This window comes from Gopherus flavomarginatus, chromosome 2 (genome assembly GCF_025201925.1).
Source record: "Gopherus flavomarginatus isolate rGopFla2 chromosome 2, rGopFla2.mat.asm, whole genome shotgun sequence".
In the NCBI taxonomy this organism is placed as follows: Eukaryota; Metazoa; Chordata; order Testudines; family Testudinidae; genus Gopherus; species Gopherus flavomarginatus.
This window is the reverse complement of record NC_066618.1, coordinates 235,504,961-235,527,840: the sequence shown is the minus strand read 5'-3', so window position 1 is coordinate 235,527,840 and position 22,880 is coordinate 235,504,961. Positions and strand designations below refer to the sequence as shown.

Genomic DNA, 22,880 nt, shown 5'->3' with positions numbered 1-22,880 from the left:
TGCTTCTTAGAAGTATAGGAGTCCCTATTCAAATCCTCTCTCACCAGGAAGCAGAAGGGGGAATTGAAAACTGGTCTCCTACATCCCACATGAGTGCTCCAACCCCTGGGCTATTCATTATAAGACGGATGGCACCACCACTCCTTCTCTGGCCAGATTTTGAATAGGACCTGAACCAGCAGGCAGCCTCTCTGAACACACCTACTGGTTTGGGCCCTGTGGATGAGATAGGTGCTCCTCCCCCTATCTTTCCCTGGTTCATGGAAGAATTGGGAGTTAGGCAGGAGACAGGCATCCAGATGCCCAGAGTGAGGCAGCAGTGCACTTGCTCATAGACAGAAAAAGTCTAGGAAACTTTTTCAGTGAAAATTTAGATGCCAAGTAACTTTAGGCTCCTACAGGTTAGGCAGTAACTGAGCAAAGGTCTGTGGATTGCAATGATGCCCAGAACGTGGACTTTGTTACCTAAGCACCTTTGTGGATCTTGGCCTCTATATACAGCTTGGTTAATATGTTACATCTAAAATAATTAAATGGTTAAAGGTTGGATCCTCAGCTGGTGTGATTGTTGTGCTCCTTTAAAGTCAATAGAGCCACATGGGACTTACATCCACTGAGCACCTGGCTCAATATATATAGGTGACAATTATCACTCACAATAGATTGGTAATAAGAGGGAGCAGGGAGAGCATGTGCAGTGGCAGTATCTTAGCCAATGAAGTTAATCTGAGGTGTGATTATTGCTAGTTGAAAACTTTTCCCTTCTCTAGTAAGCCAGATGGAGAATTCCCACCCACCTCTTTAGCTTGGTATGTGGGGAGCAACTGACTCCCATAACTCCCTCTTCTGCTTGGCTGGTGGGGTGTGAGGGCCTCCTGGTTCTATCTGCTTTAAACTCTGTATCTATTCTCCTCACTTAGTTGTCTCCTATTAGCCATAGAAGTGTAAAGGCCGAATTCCTGAACATAGCAGCTCACCTGACCGTCATTTGTTGGGCTGTTTTCTCCTGTTAATAAAATTATTTGTTACTATCCTTGAAAACCACAGAATGCATTACTGGTGAAGATCTACAGAAGTCTTGAGAGGAAAGGGATGGGTAGTACTATTGTGCTGTTTCGAAAATCTACCCTCTTCTAGGTTATAAAACCTTCTTTGTGCATTTGGAAACTTCATAGCACACTGTGGGCATTACCTAAAACAAATAACTAATAACAATAACAACACTTATGGTAACAGAACGACAGCATTTCTAGTTCACATGCACCAAATGCACTAAAAAAGATACAGCAGCTACTATTATAATTTCTATTGTAGTCGCACCTAAAGTAATTCCCAAACAGAGATTAAGACCACCCACCTTTTTACACCATACAAGCAACTCACCCAGACAATCCCTGCTCCAGAAAGCTCACAACTTGAATTTAAACAATAAGTTACATGTGAATAAGCAGACAAATGCGGCAGAAGCAAGTGCGTGGCTATGGTAACAGTAGGAACAAGTCGGTTTGAATAAGTAGTAGTTTCAGTAGTCACAGGTGACCATCAACCTAATCCATGCCAGATAGTAAGGACTGGTAGGTAAAGAAAAGTTATAAGGAGGAATTTGGAGCCATATGCTTATAAGCTGGTTGACAAGTCACCAAAATATTTTTGCTGATAAATGTCCTTTTGCAAAATAGAAATTTTCACAAGAAAAATTCTGCTTTCATCAAAAATCTGAAATTACAAAACCCTAATTTTTTTTTTCAGGTTTTGGCAATCAAAATGAAAAACTCTGTGGTGCTCAGTTTTTGAAAACCAAAATTTTTCAGTTCTCAGGCAATGAAAACCAGAAAAAAAAGTTAGTGAAAAATGTTCATGAAAGCTTAAAAAATACTTTCTTCAAAAATTCGCAGAAGATAAACTATATTTCTCACCTGCTCTGTTTGTGACTGACTGCAATTCTTTGTGTTCTTCAGTTACTAATGTTCCATTATAGTAGTTATAAGGATGGAAGGTCCACTCCTATGATGAAAAGGGCACTACTTCAGTGAGTGGAGATATCAGAGGGACTAGCAACAGGACACCATAGTGGGATTATACAAAATCTATTAATAAAAATGAGTCCGATTTTTGACTGGATTTTTTCTTTTATGTTTCATTAAGTCTGTCTTACCTTTTCCTGTATCCTTCTTCCTACAAAGTGCACTGAAAGGGTACTGATAGGCTGCAAATCTATGCGGCAATAATATTGCTCAATAGTGCTCAGCCATTTTCCTCTGGCCTCTGCCAAACCCTTTCAATTTTCTGTGTTGAAAACCAGAAAGAGATTGGGTTTATATTAATTTAGAGTCTTGCTTGGTTTGATGAGATGAACCACCTCAGAGAAACCTTACTTCACTTACAATGTGAGTGGGGAGAATTTTCAGTATCACATATCTTGCTTATGATGATGCAAAATAAGGGGTCAAACAGCAGTAAGGAAGGCTACATGAGAACAAAAAGTAATCAGACCACATGCCTGACCGTAAGCACAAACAGCTAACCCCCATAGAGAACAGTCCTCCAAAAGTTGTTCAGTCTTATTAAACTTTCCAAGCACAAATCAGAGCTTGTCTGGGTGATGAGCCACCACAGCAGACTTAGGAAGTCAACTTTTCAAAATGAGTGTGAAAATTCAATTTCCTTTTCTGCCTTCAACCTCAGGGATAACACTCAATTTTACATTATAAAGAGAAGACCCTTTTTATAAAAGGCACACTAGTTTGAGACCAGTTATTATAAGTTCTATACCCTTCAGAATGGAAAGTGCCAAATTGAAAGATTTTGCATTTAAAGAAGGATGCTTCATAAAGCCTTACAATCAAATGTTTACTTTCATAATACCAAATTAAAATGGCACTATTTAAAAACATCTGTGGTCCTGATGTATTGTACATTATTGGGTTTATAATTTTGGAAATGTATTATCTTTTATGTATTTGAAATTACAAAACCACTTAGCTGTTTATGTAGAAACAATGCATAATATTTAATAATGTATACATTTTATTTCTAGGACGCTTGCTTTCAGCAGCAATCTATGCACCCTACTCAAAATCTACCAAGAAAGAGTAAAGTTAATTAATTACAACTACATCAACATGTGGTATCAAAAGCTTTTTTTAAATAAAAATAGTTGTAAGACTCTACTAAAATATTCAAAATCTGTGGCCTTTCTCAAATATGTTTTATGGTTCCCTAGTCTTAAACAAAAGCAAAACAAAATAAGAAAATACAATAAAAACAAATGAACAGCCATCCCCCATGAAACTACAGGCCAGAGAGTTTAAATTTCAGCTACAATTCTGGAACTTGTCTAAAACAATAGAATGGAGAGAATGAGAATCAGTATTGAATAAGGATGATTATTATTAATAATTATTAGTAACATGGGTTTTTCTAAGGCACTACTCATTGTAGTACTTGAATGCCAGTGGTTGTAAAAAAATAGGTTTCTTTAGACACAGCAACAAAACAAACTGCTTCCCTTTCTCTCTCTAGATTTACTGTGTCGTTTAAGAACTACCAGATCCTTCCACAAGGGCTGATGCTGACAATTTGTTATCACACATGGCTCACTAGAAAACGGGAGTCTTACAAAATTCATGCTCATCTTGATTTTAGGCAGTACTCTATTCGGCAGCCATCAGAACTAAAATCAAATCCCATGCAGTTCACCTGGCCCCCTTGTAATTCAAACCTGAGTTCCACCATGGCAGACCAATCTGGTAATAAGGCCATCGACAAAGGGGAAACGTATGATATGTACTCCAAGTTATTCATTTTCTGTGATTGCTGGGTTGCAGACATTGATGGAAGATCCCATCTACTTTCTACGTTAGCCTTTTGCCTCTCAGAACCACAGAGCATTCACAACAGCGTTTGTTCTGCTGCTCCCCACTCTGTGCTAGTATACTAGTGAAGCTAAATGTTTAGATCACAGTGCCAGAGCAACTTTTTTATTGTTTAAAGCCGCTGGAAAGAATAAAAAATGTTTGGCCTATTCAATATTTAAAATTCAGAATCCTTAAGATGCAGCGCAAACAATCAAAGCCAGAGAGAGACAACAAAAATTAGTTGAATCAGAGACTGAGCAACGTCAAAGGAAGTGCAAAACACGTTTTGAGTACATATTCTATTCTCCTACTTCACCTTTAGAATGTTACTAGTGTGCTTGACTTTGATGAGACTCACAGCATACAGGACAACGTGAGGTATAGATGGAGCAAAGAACATTTGGATCCAAAGTATGAGAAACTCCAATAGGATATTCAGTGTTAGTTGAACGGTCTGACTGCTGAACTAACTTGTCCAAGTGAAGTATCAGCTTCTGGGTGATTTTGAAAAGGGCTGTCCCTTATAATAACTAAACAAAATTATTAAATAATGTGGCATGAAAGTTACTGAGATTCAGAGACCATTATGTGATTCTAACCAAATCGCTATTGTTTGCAGTAAGCTCAGCTGCACTGGACAAAAGAAAAACCACTCGTCTTCAGACAAGTTATTGTTAAAGAAAAGGAAACTGGTAGCATCATATCAAAAGTGAATTTGCACTGCTGGTCAAATGGGTAATTGGCTGTCACTTGAGTGGGTGTAAGGGACTGTGGGTAACATATAATACAAAAGAAATACATGACATTCTTGCTGAAAGAACTTGGTACAAAGAGCAGTGACAAAGGTTAGTGGAGGCCAGAACACAGAAACAGTGAAAGAGAAAGGAAGATATAATACAATAAATGTATTAGTTTTTTTAAAAGAGATTCTGTGATTCTAATGTGATGCCTTTTGCTCATAGCTCAACTAGCAAAGCTCTCTTAGGGGAAATCTCAGGAATTGGGCAATGGTCCATCTTCCAACCTCTTCTCTGAAATAACTGTTGAAGGAAGTAGGTACAACCATAATGTTACAGTGTCATAAACAGATAGTTAAGGGTTAATGTCTCTTTTACCTATAAAGGGTTAACAAACAGGGACCCAAACACCTGACCAGAGGACCAATCAGGAAACAAGATACTTTTAAATCTAGGTGGAGGGAAGCCTTTGTTTGTGGGTTTTGGGCTTTTGCTTTGTTCTCTCTAGGCTCTGAGAGTGACCACACATACCTACAGGCTCTCTAATCTTCTGCTCCAATTTTGTAAGTACAAAAGTAGAAAGACAGTTTAGTCTTTTTAATTGTTCTTCTGTATTTGCAACTGTGTATCTGGCTGGTAGAGTTTTACTGTGTATTTGGGTGAAAGTATTCTAAATTGTATTTCTGCTGGTGTCAAACCTTAGTCCCAGATTTGGACCTTAGCGTCCAAAATATGGGGGTTAGCATGAAAACCTCCAAGCTTAGTTACCAGCTTGGACCTGGTACTTGCTGCCACCACCCAAAAAATTAGAGTGTTTTGGGGCACTCTGGTCCCCCTGAAAAACCTTCCCTGGGGACCCCAAGACCCAAATCCCTTGAGTCTCACAACAAAGGGAAATAATCCTTTTTCCCTTCCCCCCTCCAGGTGCTCCTGGAGAGATACACAGACACAAGCTCTGTGAATCCAAACAGAGTGACTCCCCCTCTCCGTTCCCAGTCCTGGAAACAAAAGCACTTTCCTCTTCACCCAGAGGGAATGCAAAATCAGGCTAGCAAATCCAACACACACAGATCTCCCCCTGATTTCTTCCTCCCACCAATTCCCTGGTGAGTACAGACTCAATTTCCCTGAAATTTCCCAGAAAAGAAAACTCCAACAGGTCTTAAAAGAAAGCTTTATATAAAAAAGAAAGAAAAATACATACAAATGGTCTCTCTGTATTAAGGTGACAAAATACAGGGTTAATTGCTTAAAATAATATTGAATAAACAGCCTTATTCAAAAAGAATACAAATCAAAGCACTCCAGCACTTATATTCATGCAAATACCAAAGAAAAGAAACCATATAACTTACTATCTGATCTCTTTGTCCTTACACTTAGAAACAGAAGATTAGAAAGCAGAAACTACTTCTCCAAAGCTCAGAGAAAGCAGGCAGACAGAAAACAAAGACTCAGACACAAACTTCCCTCCACCCAGAGTTGAAAAAATCCGGTTTCCTGATTGGTCCTCTGGTCAGGTGCTTCAGGTGAAAGAGACATTAACCCTTAGCTATCTGTTTATGACAGCTGGAGAAAGCTTTCTTTCTATTGTCTATAAGCTGAAATACCCTGTAACTTTTTACCATCTAAATTGCAGAGATAGACCTTTTATTTTTTTCTCTCTTTTTATTTAAAAGTTTTACTTTTAAGACCTGTCTGATTTTTCCCCTTGTTTAGGCTCAAGGAAATTGAGTCTGTACTTAACAGGGAAGGAAAAGGAGGGGGGGAACCCATCTGATTTCCCTGTGTTGTGATTCAAAAAGTTTGAATCATGGTGATCTTCTAGTGTACCCAGGCCGGGAAAGATCTGGGAGGAAGAAAGGAGAAGGGGGAATCCCTTTGTTTAGATTCACGGAGCTTGAATCTGTATATTTCTCCAGGAGCTGGGGGGGGAACACCTGGAGGGGAGGAAGGGGAAGGGAAATGGTTCATTCCCCTTTGTTATGAGACTCAAGGAATTTGGGTCTTGGGGCCCCCAGGGAAGGTTTGGGGGAGACCAGAGTCTGTCAGGCGCTCTACTCTAAGTCCTGATTGGTGGCAGCAGTACAGGATCTAAGCTGCAAATTAAGCTTAGGAAACTTCATGCTAGTACCCATATTTTGGACGCAAAGGTTCAGATTTGGGAATTATACTATGACATACAGCATATACTATATGTGTGCTAAAGATGTCACAAATATTGTACCTATGGTGAAATAAATATGGACCTCATTAGGAAGACCTGGAAAATAAGTATACTGCATCTCATCATTACCTCACAAACAATGTTTGTTATTCAGGTTATTTTATTCACAGAAACAATTATTTGAGAACATCATAACCCAAGAAAGAGGTATGGAGCTAGAAAGTAATATGCACTGAGAGCTTAAATATTCAGTTATTAAAAAAACCCACAACACTGTATCAATCCTTGTCTAGAGAAAATTACGTTCATGCCAACATATAACCAGGCATTTATTTACAGTATTACCCAGGTTCTTTTAATAAACAGATATTATAAAGGAGAGTTATTTCTGCATACATTATAGCAGTGCAGAAAACATTACGTTTTCTTTCTCTGTGGCTACCAGGATGCTTTGTGAATCATTTCTCTTATGAGATTAGTCATTCCATGCTTTTGTGTACTGTTAACACTCTTAATTCATAACCCGCTGCAAATATAAATTAATGACAAATCCTTAAGAGACATATTTTCAAAGGCCTCAACACCCACAGTTGGAGCCAGATGTTGAAAAGAGCTTAGCTCTTTTCAAAAGCTGGCATAAATGTCACAATGGGAGCTTCTGGGTGCCAATCTGGCCTTATTGGGCTGTCTAAACAGGAACTGAGCTCTTTTGAAAGTTTGGCTTTGCAAGAATAATTATATGAGACTGAAAGGAACCTAATTCTTAACATGTATTTTTCATTATATTTTGGTAAATACTCATTGTTTTTATAGCACTGCTTTACATACTATTAAGCAAACACAAAATAAAGTGCTATATATTCTAAAATATTGATCTTTCTATAAGGCTGTTCTTAGAGACATGACATTTTCTCAAATTACGTTGACTTCAAAAAGTTTGCAGGACCTTGGTGATGTCAGTGCAGCCTTATAATGATTACTTTTATGAAGAAAAAATTCTGTACATTCAACATATTGGGCCTGATCTTTCAATCTTAGCTCAGGCAAAACTCTCACTGAAATCCCTGGGAACTTTGATTCAGTCAGGACTTCAGGACCAGGCCCAGAAAGTTGATAGTAAATTATTTTAGAATCACACCAAGCAGTGCAGAAGAGAGAATCTGTTACTATTTGTTTCCTAATGCCCCTTGATCTCAATGACATGAAAGCTGCATCAAACGATCTTGCATCCTAGAACACTGCATGTGCCAGTATAATACCACAGCCTGACTACTACAGCTGTACCAAATAGACACTATAACAATGCAGTTACAGTCCATGAGTAGCCCGGACAAGGAACAAGCCAACTATTATAATAAAAACCCAAAGTGCCAATTCGTCACAGAACAGTGATTTAAGATTGAATTTCAACCCTCCAATGAAGCTGTAACTGATCCCAAAACACTAAGATTGAGCCTCTTGGCTGGTTGACCTATACAATCCCAAAAATAGCTGGAATGAATGTGCATATAATGGCATTTAAGACTCCCTTGGTTGTTTTATTTAAATGCCAGCAAATGCACAGCAAAGGAAGACATAAGAGATAGGTTATGGGTTAAAGGATCTTAAACGTTCCCTATCTTTTTATGTATAATAGTGTTCATGTAAAAAGATGAAGATAAAGGAGAAAACCTGTTAAAATATATTTGCTGTGTAGTAATAATTTATAGATTATATGGCCTTAATCCAAAAACCAGTATATATCTGTTCATTATATTGTATCCACTCATCTAGTTATATTCTAAAGTCTCCTAGGTAGTAGATGATTTTTGTTCTTTAATTAGCATATTTTGCACATTATACGGAACCCAGTAGAGTCATTGAGCTTTAAAAACACTAAGAAATTGTGCTTTAGAGTATACGGATAACTTGCCACCAAAATGAACACTCAGACTGAGTGCAGGGAGGGCATCTAGCTAGTGCACAGTTCTTTGCACAATAGGGGCCTAATCAAAATCCTACTGAATTCAACGGGAATCTTTCTATTGATTTCACCGTGCTCTGAATCAGACATAGTATAGGGGGTAGAGAACAGAGACAGGTTAGTTTTGGTCAAGGACATGGGCCAAACCTCTAGCCTTATGAACTATGCCAAGGAAACTTTAATGTCCATTCAAAAGATTGTTTTTAATGTATCCTCTGAAAGGCTTAGAGCAAATGGCACAGTGCCTGAGGAGGATGCAGGGTGGAGACCAACTCAGCTGGGATGTAAGCATGTAGGTCCAGCGAGGTGAGGTTTGCTAAACCTGAATCTTAGATCAACAAACTCTCTCCTAGGTATAAAGTGAAACATTGAACATTTTATAATAAAAATGATGCACACTATGTCACCCTCCATATTAGCATCCACAGCAGTAGGGAGTCTGCCTCTCCTCTTTTACATTCTACAGAAACCTCTCTACCTGGATTCTGCAGAGATCCTGCTTCATGGAACAGGGGAAAGTAGGGAGGGGAGCCACTTGGTTTCCCCAAACCAATGGGGGAAAGCACAACAGGGACCCTGGGGGGGGGATATTTCTGGAAACAAATGTGATGAGAAAGGCCCTGAAAGCATGTAGCACCCCCTCACTTTCCCCATGCCTATAACAGAGCAAGCTTCCTCTCTTCCTGTGCAGGGCAGAAAAGGATCCCACCAACTGCACTGGAGTTCACCCCCATTTGCTGCTGCCATTAGAACTCAGACATAGCCCAACAATAAACCTGAACACCTCAGCTTCTCATTTCATCTGGCTGAAAGGAGAAACCTGTCTGACATTTAATCACTAGATATTTCTCCATAAAACCAACAACTTCCAAGTGCTTCCTGTTTACAGTAAAGTAACACCATCCCTCAGCTTTCAGTCTCATGGTTTATTTAGCTTAGGATATGAGGGGCAGAAAGGTCAGCAGATGCCCTCTGGGCCTCCTTCCCCTGTGTAAATGAAAGCATTGCTATAACACTCTGGCAGCACTGCTGCAGCCCTTTGATTTGAGGACAAGCCAGCTGGGAAGTAGTAAATTTCTAACTTCAACCTTCCTCATCTGTTCTCCCTCCCTGCAGCTCTTCCTCCCTCTCCACGGGCAGCCAGGCTTGTCCCTTCTGAGGCAGTTCAAGAGGGCAGGGGAGAAACAGTTGGCACTCCCACCTCCCAGCAGGAAGAAGGAGAGAACCCCCCCAGAGCAATCTGCTGCAGCAAGACAAGTGAGGTTGTCCATTATGTTATAACTGAACTGGTCAATTTCAATTGTTAAGAACATAAGTTGAACCTACGCATCCTAAGGCAACATAATTTAGTGCATCGTCATTGGGGGAAAAAATTAAAACTCCCTTTGTTCATACTTCAGCATAATAAAGAACGCCTAATGCTTCCAACAGGTTAGCCTGCTGTCTGCTGTTACCCCATAAATTCTGATAAGCATAACTGAGTATCTGGACTGACTGCCAGCAGCAGGTATCCCTGCAAGCTCTTTGGAGGCTGCAAATGATTATCTGTGGCATGTTCTTTGCACCACAACTTTTTCATTTGTTATTTTCAAGTACCAAAATTTTGTATCAGATATCTGATTCTGCAGCTTTGACACACACACAACATCCCATGAGCTATCCTGCCAGCCACTATCAACAAAAAGTAGGACAACTGTTCTTTTTTAAACCTCTCTTTTTTGCCGAGTACAAAAAGATGAGATTGAACAACAACTCAACAAATTATTTTGACCCAGTGTTATAAGAAGTAATTCACCAACGGTGTCTATCTTACGAATAATTTACTGTTACTGCACACTCTATAATGCTTTCTGCAGAATACTTTCTGTGGAAAACACGGAGAGGGAGTAAATGAGAACTAAATTCCAAGAAATGTGAGTTATAGTCTTATTATATAACTGGCAAGAGCAAGGTACCATGTTAATACACAGATTAGTGTCAATGTGCTGACATTTTAATACTATTACTTTGGAACTTTAGATATAAGGGTTGTAAAGAGCATTCTTATACTGACTGTAATAAGAAGGATTTTACAAAATCTGGCTATGAAGGTGCTACTCTGTATTCTAGCACACTATACGCATAGAGCAAAGAAGTAAACTTAATCACCTATGAACAGCTCCTCATTCTCCCAAATAGGGAATGTTAAGGAGGGACTTAGTTAGAGAGAGAGAAGCTAAAAGAGCATTTATATCTCATATGAATGTATAAGAACATCCTGGTAACCTGTTAAAAATAATGGGAATTCTGAGGCAGAGGGTATCCTTGGACAAATACAGAAGCACATAGTTAGAGAAAGAGGTTCAGCAAGGTAGAAAAACAATGCCCCAGCTTAAGTCCTTCTCTTCTGCATGTGTTATTAAGGTCTGATCCTGCACTTGTTGAAACAAATGACAAAACTCTCATTGACTTCCAAAGTGCCTGATTAAGAATTTATTGAGCTGTATATGGAGGATTCAGCGCTGCAAAAGTACTGAGTGCTTCCTAGAAAGTTGTCAATAGAAGCAAATGGCATTCTATGCTCAGCATCCTGCAGAACTGAGCTAATGATAAGTATATTAGCATTCTTTAACAAAACTGATGCTCTGCTTTGAGAGGAAGATGGACGGTGAAGTCAATCCCTTGACTGTTTCACTGTTGACCTAACTTGGAAAATGGTGTGATATTGCTTGAGATATGAAATAGTGTCTATCAAGCCTCAGGGTATTTTTGCTAGCAGTCTAAATCTGATCAGAGATGATGAATTAATGCATAATCAGCACCATAAAACCAAATATTTAGGAATAAGGAATTGCCACTTTATAAAGACACTTTGATAAATCAAGAAGTACATACGATTATCATACACTACATATTTGCCACTTTAATGCATTTTAGTCACAGATGTATATAAATGGTTAACATTATCCCACATATTTTAATTTCTACATAATTTATGTTATGATGAATTATTTTGCTACTTCTCCCCATACACAACCCTCCACCATCTGGTTTCTCTCCCATAGTGACCTCTGTGGCAACCTCTATCGATTTAGCAGTGTGCCTGTGGTGTTACTACAAACTTTATCTATTTCCCTCCTTACCATCCATGGATCTAGCTATTATCTGCCTTTACCTTCACATTTCCAGCCACACTCCAATTAGCTGTGTTGCTGCCTTTTAGCATGCAGTATATAGAGAAGATAGGTGGTGTTATGTAGTAGAACTCTCCATTTATCCAGCAGTGTTCTCTCCATTCATCTCAGATCTTCTCCTGAAGCTCTTTTGTTCATTTCTAAGTTCACCTGCCAACTCAAAGTACACATACAGTAGAACCTCAGAGTTATGGATATCTCTGGAATGGAGGTTGTCTGTAACTCTGAAATGTTTGTAATGCTGAACAAAGTGCAGTTTGGGCTCCAGATCCAGCAGCTGACACTCCAGGCCAGGTTTTTGCATACTTTGATGTGTGATTGTGACAGGGAGGACTGGGTCCGGAGGCTCCCTGCTGGCCCTACCTGACTCCGCTCCAGAAAAGAGTAGAGGAGAAGTCCTCCAGGCGGCCTAGAGTGGCTGTAGGGGAAGCAGCCAATCAGAGAGGCTGCTGGAGTGGTGAATCAGGGGTCAGGAGGACCATATAAAAAGAAGCAGCAGAGACAAGTAAAAGCAGCAAAGAATCCTGTGGCACCTTATAGACTAACAGATGTTTTGGAGCATGAGCTTTCGTGGGTGAATACCCACTTCTTCAGATGCATGTGGTGGAAATTTCCAGGGGCAGGTATATATATGCAGGCAAGCTAGAGATAATGAGGTAGTTCAATCAGGGAGAATGAGGCCCTGTTCTAGCAGTTGAGGTGTGAAAACCAAGGGAGGAGAAACTGGTTTTGTAATTGGCAAGCCATTCACAGTCTTTGTTTAATCCTGAGTTGATGGTGTCAAATTTGCAGATGAACTGAAGCTCAGCAGTTTCTCTTTGAAGTCTGGTCCTGAAGTTTTTTTTGCTGCAGGATGGCCACCTTAAGGTCTGCTATAGTGTGGCCAGGGAGGTTGAAGTGTTCTCCTACAGGTTTTTGTATATTGCCATTCCTAATATCCGATTTGTGTCCGTTTATCCTTTTCCGTAGTGACTGTCCAGTTTGGCCGATGTACATAGCAGAGGAGCATTGCTGGCATATGATGGCATATATTACATTGGTGGACGTGCAGGTGAATGAACCGGTGATGGTGTGGCTGATCTGGTTAGGTCTTGTGATGGTGTCGCTGGTGTAGATATGTGGGCAGAGTTGGCATCGAGGTTTGTTGCATGGATTGGTTCCTGAGCTAGAGTTATTATGGTGTGGTGTGCAGTTACTGGTGAGAATATGTTTCAGGTTGGCAGGTTGCTTGTGAGCGAGGACGGGCCTGCCACCCAAGGCCTGTGGAAGTGTGGGATCATTGTCCAGGATGGGTTGTAGATCCCTGATGATGCGTTGGAGAGGTTTTAGCTGGGGACTGTATGTGATGGCCAGTGGAGTCCTGTTTGTTTCTTTCTTGGGTTTGTCTTGCAGTAGGAGGCTTCTGAGTACATGTCTGGCTCTGTTGATCTGTTTCCTTATTTCCTCATGCGGGTATTGTAGTTTTGAGAATGCTTGGTAGAGATTTTGTAGGGGTTGGTCTCTGTCTGAGGGGTTAGAGCAGATGCGGTTGTACTTCAGTGCTTGGCTGTAGACAATGGATCGTTTGATGTGTCCAGGATGGAAGCTGGAGGCATGAAGGTAAGCATAGCGGTCGGCAGGTTTTCGGTATAGGGTGGTATTAATGTGACCATCACTTATTTGCACTGTGGTGTCTAGGAAGTGGACTTCCCGTGTAGATTGGTCCAGGCTGAGGTTAATAGTGGGGTGGAAGCTGTTGAAATCGTGGTGGAATTTTTCCAGAGACTCCTTCCCATGGGTCCAGATGATGAAGATGTCATCAATGTAGCGTAGGTAGAGAAGGGGTGTGAGTGGACGAGAGCTGAGGAAGCGTTGTTCCAGGTCGGCCATAAAAATATTGGCATATTGTGGGGCCATGCGGGTGCCCATAGGGGTGCCACTGATCTGGAGATATAGATTGTCATCAAATTGGAAATAGTTGTGTGTGAGGATAAAGGCACAGAGCTCAGCACCCAGTTGTGCTGTGGCATCATCAGGGATACTGTTCCTAACAGCTTGTATTCCATCTGTGTGTGAGATGTTCATGCAGAGAGCCTCTACATCCATGGTGGCTAGGATGGTGTTTTCTGGAAGGTCACCAATGCACTGTAGTTTCCTCAGGAAATCAGTGGTGTCACGGAGATAGCTGGGAGTGCTGGTGGCATAGGGTCTGAGTAGAGAGTCCACATATCCAGACAGTCCTTCAGTGAGAGTGCCAATGCCCGAGATGATGAGGCATCCAGGATTTCTGGGTTTGTGGATCTTGAGTAGTAGATAGAATAACCCTGGTCGGGGCTCTAAGGGTATGTTGATTTGTTCCAGTGTTAGTGCAGGGAGTGTCCTGAGTAGATGTTGCAGTTTCTTAGTGTATTCCTCAGTGGGGTCTGAGGGAAGTGGCCTGTAGAATTTGGTGTTGGAGAGTTCTCTGGCAGCCTCCTTTTGGTAGTCAGACCTGTTCATGATAACAACAGCACCTCCTTTATCAGCCTCTTTGATGATAATGTCTGGGTGGTTTCTGAGGCTGTGGATGGCATTGCATTCTGCACAACTTAGGATATGAGGCAAGCGATGTTGTTTTTCCACAATTTCTGCCTGTGCACGTCGGCGGAAGCATTCAGTGTAGAGGTCCAGACTGTCATTTCGACCCTCAGGAGGAGTCCATGTGGAGTTCTTCTTCTTGTGCTGTTGATGGGAGGGTACCTGTGTATCAGTGCACTGTTCAATGTTGTCCTGAAAGTATTCTTTGAGTTGGAGACGGCGAAAGTAGGCTTCCAGATCGCCGCAGAACTGTATCATGTTGGTGGGGGTGGCAGGGCAGAAAGAGAGTCCCCGAGATAGGACAGACTTTTCTTCTGGGCTGAGTGTGTAGTTGGATAGACTGACGATATTGCTGGGTGGGTTGGGGGTCCCACGGTTGTGGCCCCATGAGGCAGGTAGGAGTTTAGACAGCTTACAGTCCTTTTTCCTTTGTAGAAAGGTGAAGTGAGTGATGTAGATCTCCTGTCTTATTTTGGTGAAGTCCGTTTGTATGAAAGTTTGGTTATTAATAAGAGTCTCCAGGCTGGAGAGCTCTTTTTTGATGTTTTCCTGTTTGCTGTATAGGATGCTGATCAGGTGGTTCCTCAGTTTCTTTGATAGAGTATGGCATAATCTCTCACTGTGGTCTGTGTAGCTATCCCAGCTATCTCCGTGACACCACTGATTTCCTGAGGAAACTACAATGCATTGGTGACCTTCCAGAAAACACCATCCTAGCCACCATGGATGTAGAGGCTCTCTACATGAACATCCCACACACAGATGGAATACAAGCTGTTAGGAACAGTATCCCTGATGATGCCACAGCACAACTGGCTGCTGAGCTCTGTGCCTTTATCCTCACACACAACTATTTCCAATTTGATGACAATCTATACCTCCAGATCAGTGGCACCCCTATGGGCACCCGCATGGCCCCACAATATGCCAATATTTTTATGGTCGACCTGGAACAACGCTTCCTCAGCTCTCGTCCACTCACGCCCCTTCTCTACCTATGCTACATTGATGACATCTTCATTATCTGGACCTATGGGAAGGAGTCTCTGGAAAAATTCCACCATGATTTCAACAGCTTCCACCCCACTATTAACCTCAGCCTGGACCAATCTACACGGGAAGTCCACTTCCTAGACACCACAGTGCAAATAAGTGATGGTCACATTATCACCACCCTATACCGAAAACCTACCGACCGCTATGCCTACCTTCATGTCTCCAGCTTCCATCCCGGACACATCACACGATCCATTGTCTACAGCCAAGCACTGCGGTACAACCGCATCTGCTCTAACCCCTCAGACAGAGACCAACACCTACAAAATCTCCACCAAGCATTCTGAAAACTACAATACCCACACGAGGAAATAAGGAAACAGATCAACAGAGCCAGACATGTACTCAGAAGCCTCCTACTGCAAGACAAACCCAAGAAAGAAACAAACAGGACTCCACTGGCCATCACATACAGTCCCCAGCTAAAACCTCTCCCACGCATCATCAGGGATCTACAACCCATCCTGGACAATGATCCCACACTTCCACAGGCCTTGGGTGGCAGGCCCGTCCTCGCCCACAAGCAACCTGCCAACCTGAAACATATTCTCACCAGTAACTGCACACCGCACCATAATAACTCTAGCTCAAGAACCAATCCATGCAACAAACCTCGATGCCAACTCTGCCCACATATCTACACCAGCGACACCATCACAGGACCTAACCAGATCAGCCACACCATCACCGGTTCATTCACCTGCACATCCACCAATGTAATATACGCCATCATATGCCAGCAATGCCCCTCTGCTATTTACATTGGCCAAACAGGACAGTCGCTACGGAAAAGGATAAACGGACACAAATCAGATATTAGGAATGGCAATATACAAAAACCTGTAGGAGAACACTTCAACCTCCCTGGCCACACTATAGCAGACCTTAAGGTGGCCATCCTGCAGCAAAAAAAACTTCAGGACCAGACTTCAAAGAGAAACTGCTGAGCTTCAGTTCATCTGCAAATTTGACACCATCAACTCAGGATTAAACAAAGACTGTGAATGGCTTGCCAATTACAAAACCAGTTTCTCCTCCCTTGGTTTTCACACCTCAACTGCTAGAACAGGGCCTCATTCTCCCTGATTGAACTACCTCATTATCTCTAGCTTGCCTGCATATATATACCTGCCCCTGGAAATTTCCACCACATGCATCTGACGAAATGGGTATTCACCCACGAAAGCTCATGCTCCAAAACGTCTGTTAGTCTATAAGGTGCCACAGGATTCTTTGCTGCTTTTACAGATCCAGACTAACACGGCTACCCCTCTGATACCAGAGACAAGTAGTCAGTTGCTGCCTGAAGCTGGAAGAGAGAGGACCAGGTTTCTTGCTGGGAGGAAAAGCAGCAGGACCATGGACAGTTCAGTGCAGGCAGGGTTGAGCCCTGGGAGAGCTGCTGAAGACTGGGGGGAGGAGGGAGAGCAAAGAAGGAGCTCTTGGCTGACTTCAGGGATCGGGCAGTGACTGAGCCCAGAACCTAGCCAGACCAAGGGAGAGTACTGTGATGGGCCCTGTCAGTCTGGTTAAAGACTGAGCCTGGAGGGAGGTTGCCGAAAAGGATACACCAATGGAGGGTACTGCGATGAGCCATGTTGGACCATGAGAGGCGGGTATCACCTTGTTCCAAAAACTAAGAAACAGCAGGCTCACACTTGACTGGGGGAGGAGGGGGTTCACAAGAGGCAGGTGCTGACCCTGTTAGTGATGTTAACAGTTTGTGTTTTAATGGCTTATAAAGCTTTACCTTTTTATACCTCGGTATCTACTTTCATCAAATAATTGTCTGAGCCCTCACCACCACTACTTTCCACAATTGTGAAAAATTAAATTGATAAAAATTTAAAAAATGCTTAAGACCAAACATCAACGTTATCAGTCAAAATTATAAAATAAAAATCAAGTTCTGCCAAGCTGATAAGAGCATAACAGCAGCCCTGGGTCAGCCTGATGGTCTAGCTAGCCCAGTATCCTGTCTTTCAACTGTGGCCAATACCAGGTGCTTTAGAGGAAATGAACAGAATGGTAATTATTGAGAGATCCTGTCCCTGTTCTCCAGTGTCAGCATCTCAGAGTCAGAGGCTTAGGGACATCCAGAGCATGGAGTTGCCTACCTAACGGTGAGATAGGATTGCAAAGTACACCGCTATATATTCAAATAGCTATAAAATAACTGAGTTTTGTGCAGCATCTTCTCTAGGTCAGAGTGAGATACTATATGGCACAGCCCATTTGCAGGTATCACATGGTACTAGAACTGACATACTGTAAAAAGGTTCCACAAAGTCAGTTTGCAGCTTGTGACAGGTGCCACACAGATACCCCTCAGATATCATCCAAGATTGTAAAAGCTGCCACACAGAGTAAATTCTCAGATATTAGACAGGCTTGCAAAGAACTAAGATCAAAACACAGTTATCACTTGAGAACTGGCCTACAATTTCAAATGGGCATGTGAAAAAATGCACAAGCAAGTCCTCTGATGTGTTTGGACAAGTTGATTTTCTCACACCCACTCATTTTTTTGCATCCCTGCAGAACTGATTTGGTAGCTTCAAAGATTTGATCATTTAGTGCTCCATCCTGCTGAGTGCTAAACATGGGTTGTAGTAGTAGCCATGGCAGAGGAATAGCTGCCCAGCTACTTTGTACCAATGCACCAGGCCAAGAAGTATTCTTCTTTCACCTCAACTTATTTATTATTTGTGTTGTTAAGGTCTTGGTAGATAGGGAGACATTTATTTTCCATGATCCTCTGGAATTCCTAAAGGGTTGCAGCATCATGGTGAATGGATGAAACATGAATGTCTTCCCACACACCAAGACCTTAACAATATCCCTCACCACTGCTTGAAGTCGCATAAGCCCTTTTGGACCCAGGCATTTAACTTTGAAATATGCAACTTCAACCCTGATGAAGCTTGGAAAGCCAAATGGAGTTCACAAGAAGCCACAAATAGACACCTCATGCAAGACTTGGCACAGAAGATCCCTGGCTTTGATCTCCCACAAAGCTCATGGACAACCCAAACCACATCCACACAAACCATGGCAGATGCAGATACTTGCTGCATAAATGGGAAATTAAAGACTCTCTGGTGTGCAACTGTGGTCACCCAGAACAGACCAGGGAACATATAACAACTAAATTTCCAATTCACAAATACAAACGAGGCATCACAGCAACACACGTTGCTACTCCAGACACAATTATCTGGTTTAACCATCTAAAAGTAAATTTACAGTTGTTGCTCTACATTTACATCAGCTATATGAAGAAGATTTGTGTTGTGGCAGTGTTGATAGGCCCAAATCAGAATCATGGCCCCATTGTGCTATGACTTAGAGCTGGTCAAAAAAGCTCTTTTATCCCCATAAGAAATATTCACTCACAATTTTTTTGTTAGAATTTTTAAGTTTTCACCAGAAAATTTCAAAACAAAATATAATGAAAATTTTATTTCATTCAGATTTTAATTGAATTTTTTACTTTGATGTGAAGTTACAAAATGGAAAAAGAGAGAAGAAAGAGTGTGTGTGTCTGGCGGGGGGAATCTTGACAATGATTATTTTATTGATCCCAGTGGAAAAAGGGGAAAAGGGGGTGGAATTAAATTTATGATCTCAAAAATTCAAAATTTTGATATGTCATTTTTCAAGAAACAAAATAGAAGTTTCAGTTCAAAACATTTTCCAGCCTATGTTCAATATAAACCTTTGTTTTTCTATGGGTTAGAATTAGATACTTTGCTCTTAAATGCACTTTCCATCCAAGGATCTCAGAGCACTTAAAAATTAATGAATTTATTCTCACAACATCTCTAGGGGGTAGGCAAATAGCATTCACCAGAGTAAGCATTTTATCTTAGATCATACCAAAATGTCTGTGGCAGAGCCAGGAATAGAATATAATTGTCCTGACACCTAGTTGTCTAGTTTAACCACAAGACCATTCCTTAACCATAAAATATGGCTCTGCTACTTTGCACTGTACAGTAATGAGCCTATTTAAAATAGGTCCACTCAGTTGCACCCATAAAATTGCACATACCCAATTTAACTACATAGATAACCAGATGTGAATGCTCCAGGCGCCAGCCGACCAAGCACATGCTTGGGGCGGCAACTTGGGGAGGGGCAGTGCTCAGTTGTTGTTTTTTTTGTTTTGTTTGGTTCAGTGAGGCGGCGCTGGAGGGTTTTGTTTGTTTGTTTTTGTTTCGGCCAGGCAGCGTTTGGGGGAGAGGGGTGTTTCAGTGGTGCGGCGGCTTGGGTGGTACGGTGCTTGGAGAGGTGGGGGCTTGGGCGGCGCAGCACTTGGAGGGGCGGGGGCTTCAGGCGGTGTGATGCTTGGGGGGTGGGGCTTCGGGTGGGCAGGGGCTTGGGCAGCGTGGCACAAAGAGGAGCTGGGCTTCGGCGGAGCAGGGCTGGGGGGCCACAGCGCTCAGGGGGGCGGGGACTTCAGCAGCGCGGTGTTGGGGGGTAAGGGCTTCAGTGGCATGACGCTGGGGGGGTTCAGCAGTGTGGTGTCCATGGAGGGGGTGTCTAATAGCGGGGTGACGCTCTTTTTTTTCCTTGAAGAGTTAGAGCCCGCTCTGCAGGTATGTGCCCAAGTAAAGAAAATGTATAAAAATCAACATTTTTAAACATTATACGTTAACCCGGAGATGTATTGCTCATATAAAAGACATTAATCTTTGGTAACCCTAGAAAAGTTATCCTTGACATGTAGGACTGAAAACATTTATTCTTCAGTCATCATCAGTGTCAACTCCATCTAGGGTTCTACTGCTAGACACATTGGTCCTCATTTGCTCTGCACTTGCATATTTCCAAACAAGGCAGGCTGCTGGCCAAACATTTGTAGGGTGGTGAGCTTCTGGTATTTGCACACAAACATTTGATTATCTGAAGGACTGATTCAGAAGCGCATGGTATTTCAGACATAACTGGTGTGATCAGTCCTTCCTCCCAGATCCATTGATTCTTGGTAGATGAGGGTAGTTTTGGATGCGCTCACAGAGCCATCCCACTGCACGATAATTTGCTGTCTTGATAGCAGGTATAAATGCACCCCTTATTGATATTAATTTTTCTGAGAGAACTGAGTTATCAGTGGGGCTAGCATGCATGACTTGCAGTATGCCTACATGGGTCATTCAGTCTGGTACTTCATGTAGTGCCAAGTTAAAGGCTGACCATGTTGGAATGCACATTTACTCTGAAATCATGCAGTATGGCATGTCCTGGGGGTCTAGAGCACTTGAAGATATGTCTTCTCGTTCTTCATCTGAAGCCACACTCATGGATTTTTGCCTCTGGAGTGTATCCCACCATAACCAAGTAAGGTCAAGATTAGTGAATGTAGAAAGCTCTACTATAGTGAATTTAACTGGTGCTTCATGGAAAACTGGACTTCTTGGCTTCAGAATTTCTGGCCATTGGTAGGAAAGTAAGGGAGTCAGAAAGTTCCTTCAAGGAATGGTTCTTTGCTGGTCCAGACTGCATTTGAGACTGGGACTGGTCCTCGTTAATATGCTTCTGATAGCAGACCATAACTGTAGCATGCTGTGTCTTCAAGGAAATCTAAGTTATTGGGAGCACAAAATATAAATCTACCTTTGATTAGATCTGGGGAAAGATAAAACTCTTCTTTCCATTCCATGCAGTGAAGAACCTCATTATGCTACATGAGCAATTTGCTATGGATTTTGGAATGAATTATTAAACCAACAGCCCCCAGTAATGATAGATCACATGTATGTCACACAGTTGTCGTGTAGGTGTTGGAAACCTACCCTTCACTCAAGTACTTGTACATGAGGCTTTGCAATAAAATGGCAGCCTGGTGCTCCACTTGCTTACTGTTAGATTTGCTGCTGCTGAAGTCACTGCGACCACAGATATACCTCTTAAAGAAGTAGAACAGATCACTTGGAGTCATTTTTTCAGGTTTGGCATTAGCTATGTATGCCTGAAAATCCCATGTGTTCTGAGAACAAATCCTTTTCCATAAAAATTTAGTAGCTGCACACAGTGTCTACAATTTATTGTTGATATCAGCACTTTCTTCTGGTTTTTATAGCACCATGTCTTTTGCAGCTTTTAAGGATATGTGCTGAGATTCATTTCTGTGGATAGGACTGATACAAATTATGTCCCTATCCCACAGTTAATCTTCAATAAATGTTTTAAGAGCCTTTCTGCTAAGTATTTGTTCCTCTTCAATCCCTTTCAAAGCACATATTTTCCTGTACTTATCCTCTGCATCAGCCATCACCACCACTTTCCCAATCATTAGAGCCTCTGCGAGGCAATTTATGAACTCCAGATGAGTTGCACAGTTTGCAGTAGTAAAATCAGTAATTGTTTCTGTTGCTTTTACCTTTTGATGCATCACATTCTTAGAGTGGGACTCGATGTGGTATGCAATGGCCTACACCTGTGGGTCTTTTGGGTCTTTTGGGTCAATGTACCCCCTTTATTTTCGATGCAATGTTCTTAAAAAGAATGACTGCTTCATAGTTTCTCACCAGTTTCATGTATTGAAACTGTGCTTAATGGATACCTTCAGGCTTCCAGCTTACCACAGAAGAAGCAGGTGTTCTCAAAATGCATGCCATGGGACCCAGTATAAGTCAAGTCTCCAACAGCTGGCACTTTTCCTGGACCATTCAACTTCTTGATAATGCTCAATGTACTTCGTTTCCAACCTTGCTAAATTCAGTTTATGGGTGCACTTCTTACAGCATGTAAGATGACACAGAGCATTGTGTTTAACCAAGTCCTCCAGAGTATCCTCCAAAGATTTAGCTGCTAGTCAGTACTCTTAGTCTCCCCATTGATGCCTGAAAATGATCAAGACCAAAGTAAAAACAAGGTTTTTGTAATAAATTACTTTGAGATTGTAATTAATTATGTTATGTAACTATATGCATACGATTTGTGGATGGATTCCAGCAATTTCTGGTTGGATGCTGGCATCTTAACCAGTGCCTCATAACTCTTTTGGCACAGTAAACAAAGCGGATGATCAATACAATTGAACTGCTTCTTTCTTTTGCCAATGATGGCAAGTCAACTTGATTTATAGTAGTCTGTAACATTAAAAAAAATGAATCAGGTATCTTGTTCTGAGTATTAACTGATCACACAGTGCCATCAGTTAAGGGCCACAGTTTAACTTTGTGAGGTTTACATGTCTGACATGCCTTTCTTAAAGTATAATTTAAAAAGTTGATTTTTGAATATTTCTTTGAATACATATCTACATAGTTGTTCTAGGTCTGTTACGTTTTGGTTATTGTTTTCATGGGAGAAAGGGCTTTTGAATGATACTCGATGCAACCCATTATCAAAATTCCCAATGAC

At 41.6% G+C, this 22,880-nt stretch overlaps 1 protein-coding gene and 1 pseudogene across 3 annotated transcripts in view; one reads left to right on the top strand and one right to left on the bottom strand.

The window, feature by feature from the left end:
• The window catches only part of NKAIN3 (sodium/potassium transporting ATPase interacting 3), a 564,816-nt gene that overhangs the window by 343,838 nt on the left and 198,098 nt on the right, over window positions 1-22,880 (bottom strand). The window lies entirely within an intron of this gene.
• On the top strand, window positions 687-768 carry LOC127046042 (uncharacterized; annotated as a pseudogene).